At 38.3% G+C, this 20,825-nt stretch overlaps 1 pseudogene; it reads left to right on the top strand.

Annotated features, from left to right (window-relative positions):
* The first annotated feature begins 4,187 nt into the window (after positions 1 to 4,187).
* Positions 4,188 to 4,303, top strand: LOC140845898 (small nucleolar RNA U13; annotated as a pseudogene).
* The last annotated feature ends 16,522 nt before the right edge of the window (positions 4,304 to 20,825 follow it).

Genomic DNA, 20,825 nt, shown 5'->3' with positions numbered 1-20,825 from the left:
ATGCAGTCTCCTAGGTTTCCTTCTCTTCAATAATTTTTACGGGATATGTTCCATATCTTTAACTTCAACAAATTAGTATCTATTCTTCTCCCAACTGTCCCAAAATAAAATCCCCCCCAAAATAAAGCTTATCTATCCTAAAAAAAAAAAATGAGTTCATATATACAGCAAAAACATATTTAGAACAATTAGAAAACTACATGTAGGGTCTGGGATTTAGGAGGAAACAAGTATACTCTTGTTCTTAAGAGAAATTTCCTGAAATAAATTTGACTGAATTTTGGTTTCCCAGATAATGGAAGACTATGCACATGTGGCCCAGCTCTGCAAAGATCAGGTCTTCTGCATTAAGGTACAGTTTCTCGGTAATGGGACAGAAAAGGGTTTGTAAGGTACAGGATAATATGAAACCAGGCTTTTCAAAGAACACTTTCTAGGACAATATTAACTTTTCAAAGTGGCATTACAAAGCGACTTTGGGTCCCTGACAACCCACCACCAATATCATTCCGTTACAGCCCTGGTCTCCTGACCTCTGTGCTCTTAAATTCATAATGAGCACTTTTCCTTTCAAGATGCCAATTACCCAGGGACCTGCCGGGAAGGTAGGAAGTGCATCGAGTGACCAGGAGTGGTGGTGGGTGTCGGGGCTGGAAAAGGAGACCAAACATTCATGTTACCACGTAATAATACATGCTTCTTATGATTAGAAAAAGTGTAAGGCTTCTAATTAGTAACTGTGGTTTCTTTTATTTCTCTTGGAAGAAGTACCAGGAAACTTGGAGGAAAATAGAAGAAGAAGCAGAGACTCGGCTCCTTGAGAGAGAAGTGTGAGTTTTGGCAAAAAAAGTAACTTCTTGGTTTTAGTGGTAACTCCAGCTCAGCCTGGGTCAGAGCAAACATTCCTCTGACCAATTCCTACTTGGGACTGAGTGAGCCCCAACACCACATCTCTCTCCCTTCTGTTAGCGATTGTTTGACTCCCACGAAACCACACCAACTTTAAAACGCAGGTCCTTCTTCCATCCTTCTTAAAAAACCACAGAAACACATCTCCCTTCATGCTTTTATCGCATTTTCAATTATTCAGGTTTATATTAAGGGCAGGAACATCTGATTTTAAAAGGGCTGGTGGTCAGGCACTCTGATGAGTAGGACATTCCTACTTTCACAGAAAAGCCCATTAAACTAATACCACCCTCATTTTCCCAAAAACATAGAGACTCGGCCATATAAGATAGGCATGAAACTAACCTCTAGAGACACGAAGGCCATCATATTACAAAACTCAAACTGTACGCTATATTAAGTACTAAACTGTGACCATGAAAGGTTAGAAATGGTAAGACAAAAGCCCCCCCTTTCTGAGTTTGTCTAGAATTGAAATGGTGAGAAAACAAAGTCAAAAATCTCACTCCCATTTCTTGGCCCCTTTTTAGAAGTAACATCTTAACTTAGTCAAGAAGTACTTGTATTTATTAAATATTTTAGAATCTTGGGATCGAGGTAAAGAGACCCAAACTTCATACCGCCTCTACAGCCCTGGTATGCATTGCGGCCTGGGAGGGCCACAGGGTACCTGCTCTTGGAATTCTGAAGGATACCTTCATGCTTCCTGAGAGCCCTCTTGAACACTAAGTATGGCTTCAGTGCTAAGCTCAGTTTCTAGAACAGAGCTGCCCAGTAAAACTTTGTGCCATCCAATAAGTAGCCAATGGCCACCTACTGAGTACCTGAAACATGGTTAGTGTGACTGAGGAACTGATTTTTTTTTAATTTTAATTAATTTTAATGTTCACAGGTACATGTAGCCACTGACTTCCATAGTGGACAGCACAGCTTTAGAATGTAAAACTTTTTAAATAATCATTATGTAGTATGAATATTTGAGTGTACTTTATTCAACCACTATCTCGGTTCATTTCCCCCTAGATCAAAAGTCTTGAGCATGAACTCTGCAAAAAAATACAACAGCCAAAATAATAAGGTGAGTGTTCTACCCTGTGTCCTCTCACTCAGTGCCACTGCCTGTCAGTTTCCAAAACACTATAAGCCACGAAACATACACAAATCTTCCCATGCGCATTTTCCAAGAACAGTACTAGACGTAATTTCAAAGCATTCCAACCTGAAACAAAGAAGACAACTGTCTTCCCTCTCTTACAGCCATGTAAATGACATGCCCTCCTAGAAACTAGTCTAAGACCTAAGAAGGTTCAGAATGCAAGCAAGAAGGAACATTAACTGAGGGTATACTCTACAGAGAAGAGGCTAATATATGACACATACACCACACCGCCCACCTCCTGCAATCACAGAACTCTTTCCAGATGATCAAAACATGGTCCCGAATCTTTCAAAACACGAAGCACCAGGGTTATCTGTCACTATCTGATCAGAGATGCCCCATGAGTTAACATAAGAAGTCATCACTTTTTTATGACAAAGCCCCAAGACTGTTCATATTTAACATCGTGATGTCACCAGCACATATGCAAAGGTCAGAAGGACATAGAATTGGATGCAGAGCATCACGGCTCTGTGCCTGTTTGGCATTTTGGGGCAGCAAGTTCACAGGACTAAAAGATAAACTTTTATTTAACTTTATTTTTGTAATGTATATTGGTTTAAGAGGCAAGGTTGACATTCACCAGAAATTTTTTGGCATGAAATATATGATCTTGATAACCTCAGAAAAAAAAGAAGTCTTCTTTTCCTAAAAAGCAAACATCAATGATACACCATTGTCCCTGGGGTCATCTAGATGTTCGGGTATATGTCACACATGCCCACAGTGACCATGACTCCAATTGTCCTGAGCACGTTATTCTGGCCCCTCTCTTGCATATTCCACTCAGCAAAAAAATTAACTGGACCCTGAAATTAACTGGACTCCCCCTCTCTAGGATGAGGCTTAGCATACTTTCTGATATGTCCCCTCATCTACCCCCAATGGCTCATCAAAGTATTCGTCTGACTACCCATCAGAGGAAAAACAGAGCGTGTTCATCAGGGTTACCAGAGTCCCATGACGGTCCCGCGCCCTGAGTCTGAGCCGTCCTTACAGAGACGCTCCCTGAGCGCTGATCAGAGGGCACGTCCCCTCATCAGACTCAAGCTATAGAACCAAATGTGTAAAACACACAGTTCCTCACGATTCCAATTCTATGAGCCTTATTTACACAATTTTAAAATGTGATCTTAACTCCTCCGTCTTTTTATCTCCCAAGGAAGTTAAAAGGAAAATGAAATAACTAAGGAAATATTTTGTAAAAGAAATGTCACAGAAATTCAGGATATATCATCTTTCCATTTTTATACCTTCTAAAACTTATCTCAGAATATATTTCTGTGGTGTCCATAGCTTGTTCATTCCTCTAAGGGTTGCTGGCTGAGCTGAAGGTAAGCAAAGAGTTATGAGAGCCCAGAATGTGGATTCCCAGAGGTCCAGGCTTCAGGCCCGGCCCTTCCACTTACTAGCTGTATAACCTTGGGCAACCGACTTTACGTTTCTATGCCTTCCTTTACTCCTATCAGTATATAAGGAGGTGATACAAAATTATATAGAAATATGTAAGTGTATATATATGTATATATAATGTGTGTGTGTATGTATATATAAATAATGCACACACATATATGCATATATATGTATATACATTGTCTGAAAATTTCATCTGTTTATGCTTATGAAAAAAATTTGTATGGTATCTAAACATAACATATAACTAATGGCTCACTGAATATTACATGACAGTGAGGAAACTGCTTATTTATCAATGTCCTTTCTTCTTCTCCCAGGACAATTCTCTCCAAAAGAAGGGAATATGGCTCTGTAAAAGGCAAGTAAATATCTTTGAGCAAACTCCTTGAAAACTGGGAGATCTACTAGCCATCCTGCAGACGACAAGGAGAACCTTGCATACACATTCACACATTCTCACACATACACACACACACAGAGTCAACAAACTAGTGTCATCAGTGACCACATTTCTCAGTTCTAATGCTATGACTTCTTGCCGAAAGGCAATTACTGATTTCATTTTCCAGTATTAGCAGCCAACAGCCTAGCAGTAATCAGAAATGGGAATGTTATCACCTAAAAGAGATGTGGCAAATCTCACATTTCCTCCCTCTTCCCTTAACAATCTGAATTTATTTGATGTGTCTGGATCCCCAGTAGAATCAGTAGATTAGAAATGGAGTACATAAGCATAGTGATTGGGATTTCACCCTATTGTATGAGACATGCCTCCCTCAAACCTTGTTACAATGTCAGCTCTTTACCCCCAACATGAAAAATATATACATACATAGGGAGAGAACTTCTAAATGCAATATACTGCTGCCTAATAACAGATAAAAGAGGAAATGATTGTGAAAAAGAGATAAAGCACCTAACACTATCCAGCACATCGTAATTGCTCAAAAATATTTGTTAGCCTGAGTAAGAACTCAAGATTCAAACAACTGAGTGCATACTAGTTCTGAAGGAATCACTGTGACAGCAAAATCTATATTCATGAAGTCCTTGCATTTTCAAGAAAAGGTCAAATTATGTTCAATATCTGTTTAAGAAGGCATAGAGAAACATATATTCAAAGTGGTATAAAATATGATTTAGAAAGAGTTCCATCAAAATGATTAACATAAAATTATTGGTGTTTAAAGGTAATTTCCAATTGTCTAGAATATTGGCTTAAGGGGGATATCCCTTCATACAAGGTAAATGAAGTACTACATATTTTGGTGTCCCTAAATATAGTGTTCTGGAACAACTAGTAGAATTTTTCCTAGAAATCCTAGGACTGCCTTCACCTGTACTTTCAACACCAGTGCCCAGCATGGAATCGCCCATGTGGACTCCCAAGGGCTGTCTGCCTTCAGCTGGTAATCTGGAGGACAATGTACAAGTTTAGATCACCAAACTACAAACACCTTTCCTCTTGTTTTACTTGACCATTCTGTGAGGCACGGGTAGGCTGGTTGTTAAGAGATTAAAAAGTTGGTTTTATTCCTAAGATTTTCCCTGGGAATGTCACCCAGAACCTCCTTATGAATATTGTATCCAGCTTCAAGGAGATTTCTAGGAAGGAGGAAGGAGGTCTGTAAAGGGCTTCTGATTCTAATTCTAAGATACTTTACTAGAATGGATCCTGGATCCGGGCTCTAAGATCAACTCTAGAGAAAAACTTCAGAGAACTGGTGGGGAAGGGGTTCTCTCTGACTAGTGAGTGCAGTTGGTAATGAATTTGTCCTGGGGCTGGAGGCAGCCCAGAACAGCCGGATAAGGTTAATGTAGGAAGGAAACAGTGGAGGTTTGCTCGTGCAAATCATAGTAACACAACAAGGACAAAAAAATTCATCATTTAAAGAAGAAATCAAGACCACTATAGGGAAATTTAGAGAAATGTATTAGAAATATTAAAAGTATCATGAATGAAAGAAGAGAAATACCATGATCATGGATAGGAAGCCTTAACACCAGAAATACATCAGTTGTGTCCAGTGGAGAAACAGTCAATTCAATTCCAATCAAACTCCCCCAAAGATGTTTCATGCAATTGAATGAAATGATTCTAAAATATACTATATTTGGAGGAGTAAAGGGTCAGAGATAACCTGGAAATTTTAAAGAAAAGCAAGAGGTGGGGAATATGCCATTTCAGATATCAGAACTTACTATGAAGCTACAATAATTCTGATAGAGTGCTATTGGGACCAGACTAGGAAAACTGAACAATGAAATGGAACAAAAAAAGAGCTTAGAAACAGTGCACATTTAGACCTTTGATTAGACCTCCTTATGAATGTCATAGGGGAAAGGAAGAATTGTTGAAAAATATGGTAGGGAAAAACGTTACCCAAATAAGACAAAAAATGCTATCAGATCACTAACATTCAGCATATATAAAAAGCAAGCCCGATGTGTTAAAGACTTAGATGTCCACAAAAAGAAAGGAATCTTTAAACTTCAGCATGAGTTATTATCTATTCCCACTTAACCAAGTACCCAAAAACTTACTAGTTTCAAATAATAAACATTTATCATCCCATAGTTTCTGTGAGTCAGGAATCTTTGAGTCATTTAGCTGGGTACTTCTAGCTCAAGGTCTGTTGTGAGGCTACGGATAAGATGTTGGCCAAAGTTACAGTCATTAGAAGGCTTGGCTGGTGCTACAGGACCTATTTCACACTGGCTTTTTTGCTGGATTTTTGGCAACAGGCCTCAGTTCCTCATCACATGCACGTCTCCACAGGGCTGGTTGTGTAGCCTCCCAATACGACAGCTGGTTTTCTCCTGAGAGTAAGGAAGAAGCTGCAGTGTCTTTAGTACCTCGTCTAGGAAATCATACACGGTCACGTCACTTCCACAATATTGTATTCTTTAGAAATGAGCCATTAAGTCCAGTCCACATCCCAATGAAGGGAAATCTCATAATGAGAGGAGTATCAAAGAATTTGTGAACATATTTTTAAAATGCTACAAACTCTCAATGAAGATAGAAGTATCTTTCAGACCTTGGTATTAGGGCATGGATTTTTAACACGACATAAAAAGGATTGATTCTAATTAAAGGAAAGGTTGATAAACTAGCCTTGATTAAAAATTATTAACTTTTGCTCTTCAACACTTAGAGCAAGTGAAAGTTAGAAAGTAGAGGGAAGTTATTCAAAGCACACATGGAAAAGGATTCATATCAAGAACATATAAAGAATTTTTACCATTTACTAAGAAAAGCTCAAACAACCTAGTAGATAAATGGGCAAAAGGAACACAGAAGACCAATAAACCTATGCACAGATATTCAGCATCACTGTTCATCAGGGAAATACAAATCAAGACCATAATGAGAAATTACTTTACACCCATTTGATTAGTGAAACTTTAAAAATCTGATGGTAAGTATTGGAGAGGGTGTAGACCCACAGAAATGTATACTCTGCTAGTGGGGTATAAATCGGTGTGACTACTTCACAAGATAATTTCAGATAATGATAAATACTAAAAGAAAATAAAACACAGTGATGGAAGACAGTAACTAGCAAGCCAGCACTAGGGAAGGACCACATTTACAAGGGGTTGCTGGGAATGGAGACAAGATTTAGTGGGAGACATCTGAATATCAAGAAGGAACCAGGTGTGCATTTAGGTATGACTTACTGTTCTGTTCCTGGTTTTCTAACATCTGGCTAACAGTTTCTTGGCTTTCTCTTTTCAGAATTTTTCTATTTCTCTTTTTCATCACCCTATTTTTCATCACACTGCTGGGTTACCTGTTTTTCCACATAAGCTTCATAAATCCAGATCTCCTAATCGACATACTACCCAAGATACTGAACAGGAGCACCTTGTGGAGGCTAAGAAGCTTCCTCTCTGCATCTCTCACACTTCGGACTGAGGACTTGTTGCCCCACTAATCCCCAAACATCCTTGGAAAAAGAAGGCAAGTGGTACCTGACTGTGTACACTAGGAGATGGTGGAACTTGTAAAGGGAAGATGTTTTCTTCAGGTTTTCCCTTGAGGTTTGCCTACTGATTACCTTTCCTCCCATGTTGTCTTTCCAAGATCGACCTTGCCCAGTAAACAGCTCTGTCACTAGATTTCAGTGGCTACAGAATAAGCTAAATAGTATGAAATAGTAAACAAAGTAGACCATTTTCAGAATAATGTCATAGATGCTAAGCAAAGTTAGAGTCCATCAATACTTCTAGTTAATCTTAAAAATTTAAGAGGCTGGAACTCCGCAATGCAGATGGCTCACTACTGATAATTAGAACTCCATAGCAGCAAGTGACCTTAACTTAAGCTAATTTACAAATTAAAGCAAAATTTTTAAAAAAGATATTGCCTTATGGAACTAAAAATCTGAGGTTTCAGGCATGGCTGAATCCAGAAGTTTCACCAGTGTCCTCAGGACTTCATCTCTCTCCCTCCTTTCTCTGAATGGGCATTGCTCCTTTAAGTGGCAATATTCTGCCAATAACCTAAATCCTATGGTACCAGATTAGCAACTTCAACACAATCAGTCTTTTCCAATAGCTACAGCAGGAAAGACCAAAGAATCTGTATTGGCTGAGGTCAAGGGCCTATCCCTGTCCCATAATCAGCTGATCATGCATTAGCAAAGTCATCCTTTAATGAAAGGCTTACAGGCATCTTGTACCACAGATAAGTATTTCAAACGGAAGTAACCAAATGGAAAAAAAAATTAGGCAACTTTCTGAATCTGGTAAATTGTCTAGTATGAGTAAATTCTTTCTTAACCCCAGGCCTCAGAGAAAACAAAATCCTCTTCTCCTGGCAATTACTAGAGTAACGTGCAAATATGCATTGTCTGACAATTCAAGTCACTGAGTTTTTACCTGGCACCTTAAACGGAAACACCCTCCACCACCTCAAAAGAGCAGCGCTGCACACGTGGCTTATTCCCACATGAGTGGCAGTGGCATTCTAGGGTCCAGTAGAATCTGGCAGTTTCTGCCCAGTAGGTGTGGCCTTAATAGGTGTTTCATTAAACCAGACTTCGTTCTTGGCACAAGGAGAGGATAAGGTATGGCCAGCTCCCATTTACCATTGTCCTGCCACATGATAGAGCAAGAAATCCACTCCTCTGCACTCATGAATTTGAGACTTAGAATCATGAAAGAAAAAGTACTTTCACACATTGTGATTTCAGAGTCACTTAAAAAAACTTTTTAAAATTTTTCTTTTCATGCATATTTCATTATTCATCACTATGTTTTCTCTGCTGTAGCTACGTGAAATAATGCTGAGAACACAGTTCAAAAGTTGTTAGGAAGGACACAAATCCCTAATAACATCTTGAAGTCCATAAGTGCCCTTGTTGTTGGTTAAAGTAAAGGTAAATAAATGTTGACTATATCATTCAGGGTCACACCCACAATACAAAACTGAGAATGAGAATTCAGAGTGGAGAGAACCAGCAAAAACAGTTGTTTCCAGAATGTAAAGTGAGTCAGGAAAAAAAAGTTTCCACTATGTGACATCATTCCTGTAGACGGAGATTCTGGCAACTTTAGATGGTTTTACTAAAAAGATGATTATGATGGAGGGGGGAGCAGGGAAGGGAGGAAGGAAGGAAGGAAAAAAAGAAAGAAAGGTAACAAGGCTGATCCCTTAGCAGTGTAAACTCCTGACAGTGAACTGCTGTTCTGTTCTACATGACTACTTCACTGCAGCCATTGACTGTGCTTCCTTTAATTTTATAAGACTGAGAAGCAGAAGTTTTCTAAAGACAAGCTTCAGTGGTTAAAAATCACTGTTGTAAAAATTCCTTCTGCTAAGGAGCAAAACTAATGGAAGCTCTTCTGTGTTTGCAGCGAAAATAGGGAAGGAGCATTCACATGCAGTGTGGGATTAGAGCCTAGGATCAGATGTAGGGGAGGTCAGCTGCTGTGGCTGGGCTGTCTTGATGCTCCTACTGAATACTTACAGCTGACACTGGCTGCAGGTGCCAGGAGTTGGCCTCCCAGTATCTCGACCATTGCAAACAAGGAGCAGCTTGCTTTGTCTCTGCAGCAGTGCACCCTTCCCTCATGATCTGACTATGGCCGAATGGCTCCCTCAGAAACAGCAGAGGGCACTGTTCCATGGTAAACGCAGGCTCTCCTCAGAAGCTGTTTCTTTACCACAGGTATATATTGTACCCCTGCAAACTGCTGACCAGATGGGGGCAGGTCTGTGATAACAGCAAAACTGTCCCATTTTTCACAGGGTCATCGGCCAGATCTGGGTTTGAACATCAAGAGCACAGATGATATAGTCTCCAACCCCAGGTGCTGAGTCACTACCTACAATGATCATCTGCCTAACTAATATCCTCAGAATATGTGTTCTAAGTGGAAGGATTTCCTCACACGGTCTCTGCCCTCATACGTATGCCCACCATGGAGCAGAATTCCAGTTTGAGAAATTCCAAAAAGAGATATCGCTCCACATTTATAAATAAATAAATTTAAGATTCATGGAGACAGAAAAAGGATGTATGTTGCTATTTGCTGTACAGAAACTGAATCACACCCCCCCTTGGTCATGTTTATTGTTCCAAAATCCCCTTTCCTCCTGACTCTGGAATCCATCTGCCTTCCTCTTCCTGCACACAGCTTTAAAAAAAAAATTGCTTCTAAAGCCAGTCAGCTCTCCCACTCAGACTGTATTTTCCACTCAACAAAACCAAAGCTTGGGAGTTGCCCTGTAAAGTGCAACTTTACAGGAATTTTTGTGACATCTGGGAAGAGGAGAAGCAGGAGAGACAGCTGAATAACAAGATGAAAAACTGAGCTCCAAGTTGGTAGACACGGACAAGAGAATTTCTGGACACCAGGAAGCCAATATTCAATTTTAGATTATTTTCTAAGTAGCACTGCAGTGTGTGCTCCCACGCACTTACGTCAGTCAACAGGAAAATCTAACACACAGTTGTAGATATTGGACCCTACAAGTTGCCTTTTGTTGACTCTTACAATTGAATTTTGGGAGAAAAGCAGCGGTCATGCCTCAAGTTTGAATGAATGTTGGATTAGAAATAAACAACCCTAAATTATTTAATGGAGAGGTAATTAGGAGAAAAGATTTGCAGAAATAGGAAATGAACAAAAGGCAATCTTAGCTAGAATTCAAGAATGTGGAGGCTCCTGGTGACACCTAGATTATAGAAGAATCTTCTACATGTCTTCTTCCCTCTCAATTCTCTCTAAAAAGACCAATGGCAAGGAGAGCTTTCTCCTTAAGTTTTCTTCTAAAAGCTTTATGATGTCAGGTCTTACATCTAAGTCTTTTGAGTTGATCCATTTTGAGATTATTTTTGTGTTTGGTGTAACATAAGGGTCCAATTTCATTCTCTGGCATGTGGATCCCAGTTTGCCCAACATTAGTTATTGGCGAAACTATTTTATTCCCATTGTGCATTCTTAGGGCCTTCGTCACAAGTTAGTTGACCATATATGTATGGGCTTAATTCTGAGTCCTCTATTCTGTTCCATTGATCTGTGTGTTTTTATGCCAATAACTTATGGTTTTGATTATTACAGCTTCATAACACTGCTTGAAATCAGGATGTGTGATGCCTCCAGCTTTGTTCTTCTTGCTCAAGACTGCTTGAGGTATTTGGTGTCTTATGTGGCTCCATACGAATTTCAGGATTGTTTGTTTCTTTTCCTGTAAGAAATGTCATTGGAATTTTGAATAGAGATTGCACTGAATCTGTAGATTGTTTTGAGTATCAATTCTCTAACCCATAAACATGGGTTTACTTCCATTTAACTGTGTCTTCTTCACGTTCTTTCATCGGTGTTTTACTCTTCAGTGTATAGGTCTCTCTCCTCCTTGGTTAAATTCATTCCTAAATAGTTTATTCTTTTTGATGCTATTATAAATGGGACTGTTTTTAAAATTTCTTTCTCAGATAGTTCATTGTTAGTGCATAAAAATGCAACTGATTTTTATACACTGATTTTGTACAATGCAACTTTACTGAATTTAGTTTAACAGTTTTTTGGTGACATTTTTAGGGTTCTGTATATATAAGATCTTGTCACCTACAAATAAAGACAATATTACTTCTACCATTCTGATTTAGATTCCTTTATTTCTTTTTCTTGCCTGACTGCTCTGGATAGGACTTCCAGTACTATGTTGAATAAACGTGGTGAGAGTGGGCACATTTGTCTTGTTACCAACCTTTAAAGAAAATCTTTCAGCTTGTCACCCTTGAATATGTTAGCTGTGGGCCTGTCATATTGGCCTTTATTATGTTGAGGTACATTTCTTTCAAACCTAATTTGCTGAAAATTGTCATGAAAGGATGTTGAATTCCATTAAATGCTTTTTCTGCATCAACTGAGTTGATCATATGATTTATCCTTCATTTTGTTAATGTGGTATAACATATTTATTGATTGGCATATGTTGACCCATCCTTCTGTCCCTGGAGTAAATTCCATTTGATCACGGTGTATGATCCCTTTAATGTGCTGTTGAATTTGGTTTGCTAGTATTTTATCAAGGATTTTTGCATCTATGTTCAGCAGGGATATTGGCCTATAATTTTCTTTTCTTGTATTGTCCTTTTCTGACTTTGGTATCAAGGTAACGTTGACCTTGTAAAATGAGAAGTGTCCTCTCTTCAATTTTATAAGAGTTTAAGTTGATATTAATTCTTCTTTAAATTTAAATGGTTGGTAGCATTTGCCAGTGAAGCCATGAGATCCTAGGCTTTTCTTCATTGTGAAAGTTCTAATTACTGATATAATCTCCTTACTTTTTATTGATCTACTCAGATTTTCCATTTCTTCATGATTTAGTCTTGGTAGACTGCATGTTTTTAGGAATTTCTCCATTTCTTCTAAGTTATCCAATTTGTTGGTATATAATTATTTATAGTAGTCCTTTTGATCCTTTATGTTTCTCTGGTATCACATAGTTTTAATGTCCTGTCTTTCATTTCTGATTTTATTCTAGTATTCTCTCTTCTTAGTCTAGCTAAAGGTCTGTTAGTTTTGCTTATCTTTTCAAAAACCAACTCTTAGTTTTGCTTGTCTTTTCTATTGTCTTTCTAATATCTTATTTCATTTATTTCTGCTATTTGTTATTTATTTCCTTCATTCTACAAACTGTGGGTTTTGTTTATTCTTTTCATAGTTCATTGAGACACAAAAAGCGCAGACAGCAAAAGCAAAAATAAACAATTGGGACTACACCAAACTCAAAAATGTGCATAGGGAAACAATCAATCAAATGAAATGGTAACCTACAGAATGGAAATACTTTTGCAAAACATATATATGATAAAGAGTTAATATCCAGAAATTTTTCTAAATTTAAAAATGGGCAAAGGACCTGAATAGACATTTCTTCAAAAAAGACACAAATGGTCAACAGATATTTTAAAAGATGTTCAACAACACAAATTATCAGGGAACTATAAATCAAAAACTTCATACCTGTTGGGATAGCTACTAGCAAAAAATCAAAAGTACTGGTGAGGATGTGGGGGAAACAGAACACTTGTGCACTGTTGATGGGAATATAAATTGACACAGCCATTATGGAAAACAGTATGGAGATTCTTCAAAAAAAAAACTAGAACTACCATATGATGCAGCAAACTGACTTCTGGTTACATATTCAAAGGAAATAAAATCATTATTTGGAACAGATTATCTGAACTCCCATGTTCACTGCTTGGTATTCACAACAGCTAAGATATGGAAACAAAACCTAAATGTCAGCCAACAACTTAATGGATCAAGAAAACGTGGTATATACATAGAATATTATTCAGCCTTTTTAAAGAAAAAAAATCCTGCCATTTGAGACAACATGGATGAACCTGGAGGGCACTGTGATAAGTGAAATAAGCCAAACATGGGCAAATACTGCATAATCTCATGTGCACATGGACTCTAAAAAAAGAAAAAGAAGAAAGTTGAACCCATAGTAACAGAATAGGATGGTGGCTGCCACGAGCTGGGGTACAGGGAAAGAAGAGAGGTCTTTTTTAATTCAGAAAATGTCCTCTCTCACATCCCCCACATACACAGCAAGTGAATCATATGGATGGTTATAGAATTCCACCAGACATTAACTGTGAGGTTGTAGGGGGGACAGTAGTGTTAATTTTACTTCTAGAATTAGAATGATTTTCCCGGGTTTTTATTATTGGGTTCCATGCTCCTGTAAAAATATTTTAATGCAAATATTTTCTTTCATCCAAAGCCCATAATACTCATAAATATCTACTGAAGTTCTAGCAATACATAATAATTTTTTTAAGTTCTGTGGATAACTATAAGAAATGTTGTGCTCTACCATGACATAGAAATACTTTTTTAGAAACTTGACAATTCCTTTCATTCTATTTTTTAAGAAAAAATTAAGTAGGTTGACTTTTTTACCTCTAGAGACATCACAGAGAACCCCACAATTTCAAGCCAGAATAGTGATCCATATTACCTTGGGTCCCTTTAAATTCAGAACCTGTGTTCATTCAGATGTGTGTACACTAAAGTACTGCCTTGCTCATTCCCATCTATTCATTGAAACATGGCCTCAGCTCAGCTACCCTGTTATCCTCTCTAAAATCTAAGTTTTTGAAATTGCATTTATCTAAAATATAACCTGAAAATCAATTTCTCATGAATTTATATTAGGCTGCAATGTTAATCCACACTTTACTACATTCTCTGTAGAAAGAATATGTATTGTCTGGAGCCTATTCTACTCAAGACATTGATTATTCAGGAAGAAAGCAATACACCTTTATCATCCTTCAGCTTCCAAAATGTGTAGGATTTTGGAACTAGAAAAAAATCCAGGACAATTGAATCCCAGAGAAGTTATGTGATTTACTTTAGTTTCCATAGATAACTAGTACTGGAAGGTAGAACTCACCGAATCATAGAAATTCAGCTATAAAAAGCAAAACATTTTTTATTATACTAAAATACACATAACATAAAATTTACTATCAGCCATTTTTAAATGTGCAATTCAGTGGTATTAAGTATTCTTGGGCAGCCACCTACACCATCAGAACACTTTCTTTCTCCACCAACATTTTCAGAATTCTTTTGATCTTGAAAAACAGAAACACTATGCCCAATAAACAATAATTCTCTATTCTCCCTCCTCTCTAGCCCCTGGCAATTCTAGGTGCCTTATGTAACTGGAATCATACCACTTTTATCATTTTGTGACTGGTTTATTTCACTTAGCATTATGCTCTCAAAGTTCATCCATGCTGTAGCATTTGTCAAAATGTCCTTCCTTTTTAAGGCTAAATAATATTCCTTCTTATGGACATACCACTGTTGCTTATCTATTCATCCATCAATATCTATTTGAGTTGTTTCCACATTTTAGCTATTGTAAACAATGCTACTGTGACCATGGGTTTACATATACCTCTTCAAGACCCTGCTTTCAATTATTTTGGATATATGCCCAAAAGTGGAATTGCTAGATTATATGGTAATTCTATTTTTAATTTTAAGGACCTGTCATATTGTTTTCCACAGCAGTTACACCATTTTGCATTCCCACCAAGAGGTCATAAGGTTTCTAATTTTTCCACATCTTTGGCAGCACTTGCATCTTCTGTTAGTATTTTTTATACAGTAGCCATCTTAATGGATGTGAGGTGGCATCTTTTTGTGGTTTTGATTTGCATTTCCCTAAACATAAGTGATGTTGACCATCTTTCATGTGCTTATTGGTCATTTGCATATCTTCTTTTAAAAGTGTCTTTTCAATTCTTTCATCCATTTTTGAATTAGGTTACTTGCTTTTTTGTTGTTGAGTTTTAGGATTCTCCATATAGTCTAGGTATTAATTCTTCTCAGACATATGATTTGCAATTTTTTTCCATTCTGTGGGTTGCCTTTTATTCTATTAACAGTGTCTTTGATGATAAAATCTTTTAATTTCCTGAGGTCCAAGTTCTCTCTTTTTTCTTTTGCTACCTGTGCCTTTGGTATAATATCCAATGAATCATTGCCAAATCCAATGCATTGAAGCTTTTATAGTACATTTTATTCTAAGAGTTTTACAGTTTTAACTTTCATGTTCAGGTCTCCGATACACTTTGAGTTTATTTTTGTATATGATGTTAGATAATGGCACAACTTCATTCTTTTGCATGTGTGTCATTGGTTTTCCAGGCATCATGTGTTGAAAAGACTGGCCATTCCCCACTGAATGATCTTGACATTCTGATGAAAATTATTTGTGTATATATTCACAGATTTCTGGCCTCTCTCTTCTGATCCATTGGTTTATATGCATGTCTTTATGCCAGTACCACACTGTTTTCATTGCCATAGCTTTGTAGTAAGTCTTGACATCAGGAAGTGTTAAGTCCTTCAATTGTGTTGAAGATTTCTCAAGATTATTTTGGCTATCCACTGTCCCTTGAGATTCCTTATAAATTTTAGGATGGATTTTTGTATTTCTCAAAAATAAAGCATTGGGATTTTGGCAGAGACTGCATTGAAGGTATAACTCTTTTGGCAATATTGGCATCTTAACAGAATTTATGAACATGAGATGTCTTCCCATTTATTTATGCCTTCTTTAATTTCTTTCAGCAATGTTTTGTAGTTTTCATTGCATAAGTTATTCACCTCCTCCATTAATTCCTAAGTATTTTGTTCTTTTTGAAGCTATTGTAAATGGACTTTCCTCATTTCCTTTTCAGATTGCTTTATTGTTAGTCCTTAGAAATGCAACTGATTTTTGTGTGTTGATTTGATATTCTACTACTTTGTTGAATTTATTAAATTCATTAGTTCTAGCATGTCTTGTATGCATGTATGTGTGTGTGTCTGTGTGTGTAATCTTTAAGATTTTATAATATATAAGATCATAGAATTTGTGAACACAGATAATCTTACTCCTTCCTTTCCCATTTGGATGATTTTTATTTCTTCTTCTTGCCTATTTCTCTGGCTAAAATTTTCATTACTATGTTGAATGGAAGTAGTGAAAGCCACATCCTCGCCTTGTTTACGTCTTATTCACAAGAGCCACCTGTACGGCCAGCTTCATGGACAGGGGACGTGTGCAGTCACATGGAACCTACACTCAGAAGGAATCTCTGATGGGTTTAATGTCTGCAGTAACTGGCTTGAAATTCTTAGTACTTTTTGAGTGAGGGGCCCTCGATCTTCAGTGACTTCTACACTGAGGGAAGTCAGTACATGGAGGTCTACAAATTATGTGGCCACTTAAAAGGGCAAGAGCCCAGCAAAGAGAAGGTGACAGGATGACAAAAGTCTAACTTGCTGAGGGAGAAGCAAACAAACAACTGGATTCGAACGGTCAGGGCTAGAGATTCCAGTGATATTCAGATAGTGGTTGGGCAACTTGCAAAAACTTAATAACAGCATCTGCAGGAGAAAGAATCAGGGGCGAACGTGAACCAGGCCCTAGAGGACAGGGTGCTGGGCACAACAGAATTAAAGAAATCCTTTAACATTCCCCTTCTCTCCTTCCCAATAGGAGTCTGAAAGGGTAGCCAGCATAGTGGGAAGGAGAAGTAGATAAGCTCAGTGTGGAAAGAGGTGAGTCAACAAGCCCTTCCCCAGATGCAGCCTGAGGCCCACTGCAGGCCTCGGCTGTCAGAGGGCAGAAACCTCAACTCCATACCAAGTGAAGAGTTGTGATTATGGGATGGGACTGGATCCTTTGACTCCTGAACTAGACACTTCTTTGTGGAAAATGCAACCAGAAAATATGGGACTGCCAAATACCTATTTGGAAGAAGAATTATCCCAATGAAAATCATTTAAAAGAACAGGGGAGGAGAGGTAATATATGGATTTCAGTTGTTCTAGGAAATAGTTTCATAGGAAAGGAGGAGAAGTTAGGGATAAAAACTCTCATTGCCAAGAAAGGATTAAAGATGGTGGCATGAGAGGTGAGACAAAGATCTCCCCCTAAAACCATGTATAATACAAAAGTATAATTAATACAACTAATCCTGAAAGAGCAACAGGAAAGAGGACTGCGCCAGGCTGCATACACCTGGAGAAAAGAACAGATCTCACAGAACAGGGTAATGTACCAAAGCCGTGACCCAAGGGGACCCAAGCCCTTCCCAACGCCAACTCACCAGTGGGAGGAAGAGAAATAGAGTGGGGAGGGGGGTGAAGGCCTGGGACTGCTGAACACCCAACCCTGGAGATCTGCTTTGGGAGTACGAACCTACATTGCATGGTGCTCTGGTGATTAGTGGGGTCAGAAAAATAAGACAGGCAGAATACCTAGAAAGACTGAGATTCCAGCTACTTGTGGAAAACAGGGATCCATATCCAGCTGCTCTGGACAGGCATTCTGAGAGACTTCCTAACAGTGAGAGTGCTGGTAAAGGGGCAAGGACTGACAAAATTGTCCAGGTACACTCTGCCCAGCAGGTTGGGAACTTTCATGATCTTCAGGTACTCCATTCCCCTGGCTGGCTACACAGCTCCAAGGCTCCTCACTGTGATACGCAGCCTGCTGTGCCTTCCTCCCGGCCAGCCCACACCTGGCTTGTAAACTGGCAGTCCTTGCCCTGACGTCAGGCCAGCCAGAGGGAAGCCCTGCCTACAGCAGCTACAAACACAAAGCATAGATGCTTACACCTCTGTGTTCAGCCCTCTGGTTCTGGCAGTGGAGACAGGCATAGCAGCCGGAAAGCAGGAAACAGCTCTTTCCTTCCCACAGCCACCAGCCCCAGTCCCCTGTGACCCCCGACATCGCTCCAGGGACTGAGCAGCTCCAGAGAGTAGAGCTTCTGGGCACTAGAAGGCACCACATACAAATATGAAACATAAAAGGAACCTGGTACAGACCAAAATCTCACAAGCCCCAGAAAAAGGGCCAAATGAAATTGAACTCACCAATCTTCCTGAAAGAGAGTTCAAAATAAAAATCATAAACATGCTCCTGGAGGTACAGAAAAATATTCAAGAACTCAGGAATTAATTTAGGGTGGGTATCCAATCATTAAGGAACACAACAAAGGGTTTTAAAAGAACATTACATATGGTGGAAGAGAATATAAATAAAATACAAATTAGAGAAGGGAAATACAAAGAAGCTGAGGCACAGAGAGAAAAAAGGATCTCCAGGAATGAAAGAATATTGAGAGAACTGTGTGACCAATCCAAACGGAACAATATTCGTATTACGGGGTACCAGAAGAAGAAGAGGGAGAAAAAGGGATAGAAAGTGTCTTTGAGGAGGTAATTGCTGAAAACTTCCCCAATCTGGGTAAGGAGATAGTCTCTCAGGCCATGGCGCTGCACAGATCTAACAATACAAAGAACACAGGAAGACAACACCAAGACACATAATAACTAAAATGGCAACAAGGATCAAGGATTAGGACAGACTACTAAAAGCAGCGAGAGAGAGAGAAAAAAGATTACATATAAAGGAAAACCCACCAGGATATCATCACACTTCTCAGCATAAACCTTACAGACCAGAAGTGAGTGGCATGATGTATTTACTGCACTGAAACAGAAGGGCCTTGAACCAAGAATACTCTAACAAACTATCATTTAAATTTGAAGGAGGGATTAAACACTTGCCAGATGAGCAAAAGCTGAGAGAATTTACCTCCCACAAACCAACTCTACAGTCTAATTTGGAGGGACTGCTATAGATGGAAGTGTTCCTAAGGCTAAATAGCTGTCACCAGAGGTAATAAAACCACGGTAAAGAAAGTAGAACAGTTAATTACTAAGTAAGTGCAAAATTAAATCAACTAACCCCAAAGTCAGTCAAGGGATACACAAAGAGTACAGAATATGATACCTAATATATAAAGGATGGAGGAGGATGAAAAAAGAGGAGGAAACAAAAAGAATCTTTAGATTGTTTTTTTTATTAGCATGCTAAGTAAGTTATGTTAGACTCTTAGATAGCAAGGTAGTTACCCTTGAACCTTTGATAACCACGAACCTAAAGCCTCCAATAAGTACATACCTATCCATAATCACTCTAAATATAAATGGTCTGAATGCACCAATAAAAAGACATAAAGTCACGGAATGGATTAAAAAAAACAAGACCCGTTTATATGTTGCCTACAAAAGACTCACTTCAAACCTAAATACAAGCACAGACTAAAAAGGGATGGAAAAAGATACTTCATGCAACTACTAGGGATAAAAAAGCAGGAGATGCAATACTTCTATCTGACAAAATAGACTTCAAGACAAAGAAAGTCACGAGACAGAGTAGGACATTACATAATGATAAAGGGGTCAATCCAACAAAAGGACAAAAGGGAGGAATGAGGAACGTGGGTGGGAATGGAGGGAGAAGGGGATTGAGGAGTACTATGATTGGCACACATGGTGTAGGGGGATCATGAGGAAGACAGTTTAGCACAGAGAAGACGAGTAGTGACTCTGTGGCATCTTACTACACTGATGGGCACTGACTGCAATGGGGTATATGGGGGACACGATAATATGGGTAAAGGTAATAACCACATTGTTTTATCATGTGAAACCTTTTAAGAGTGTATATCAATAATACCTTAATAAAAAAATAAAACACTCTCAATGGCAACTTTGGCAGAAATTGTTCACCAAGAAGGTTTAATATTGCCTTTATAAGACAAAGAGAGAATAAATAATATGAAAGGGGAAAATATTCCAATGTACAATTTCCAATAGGGAAGAAAAACGCATGATAAAAACCTGAGCCTCATAAGGGTGGGGGAAAAAGAAAGAGGGCATTACGATTAGCATGTATAATGTGGGGGGTGGGAGGCTACGTGAGGGCGGTACAGCAGAGAAAAGACAAGTAGTGATTCTACAGCATCTTACTAAGCTGATGGACAGTGACAGTAATGGGGATTGCAGGGGGGACTTGGTGAAGGGGCGAGCCTAGTAAATATAATGGCCTGCATGTAATTGTAGATTTATGATAACAAAATAAAAACCATCAAACAAAAAAGATAAGCAGATGTGCATTGAGGTTACCAGGAAATAAAGGAACAAATCGTAAAAATAAAAAATCGTAAAAAATAAAAAAATTAAAAAAAAAACACTTGAGCCTCCATTCCAAATGGAAACATAATAGCAGCAAAACATTCATTGTGTCTCTTGTCTTTATTTTCCTCACATGTAAAATTAAAAGCTGATATATTAGAAGACATTCAAAAGTGGTAAAAATATAAATACATATCTGACAGTTTGGTTGTATCTGAAAAATGTAATGACTATATAAATCTATTCTTTGAAGTGCTTTTATTTGGGGGAAGGGTGGGGAAATAGCCTGAATGCTCATCACAGGTAA

Source organism: Manis javanica, chromosome 13, assembly GCF_040802235.1.
Source record: "Manis javanica isolate MJ-LG chromosome 13, MJ_LKY, whole genome shotgun sequence".
NCBI classification, from domain to species: Eukaryota; Metazoa; Chordata; class Mammalia; order Pholidota; family Manidae; genus Manis; species Manis javanica.
The sequence above is the reverse complement of the archived record's forward strand: the minus strand, read 5'-3'. Positions and strand labels throughout refer to the sequence as shown.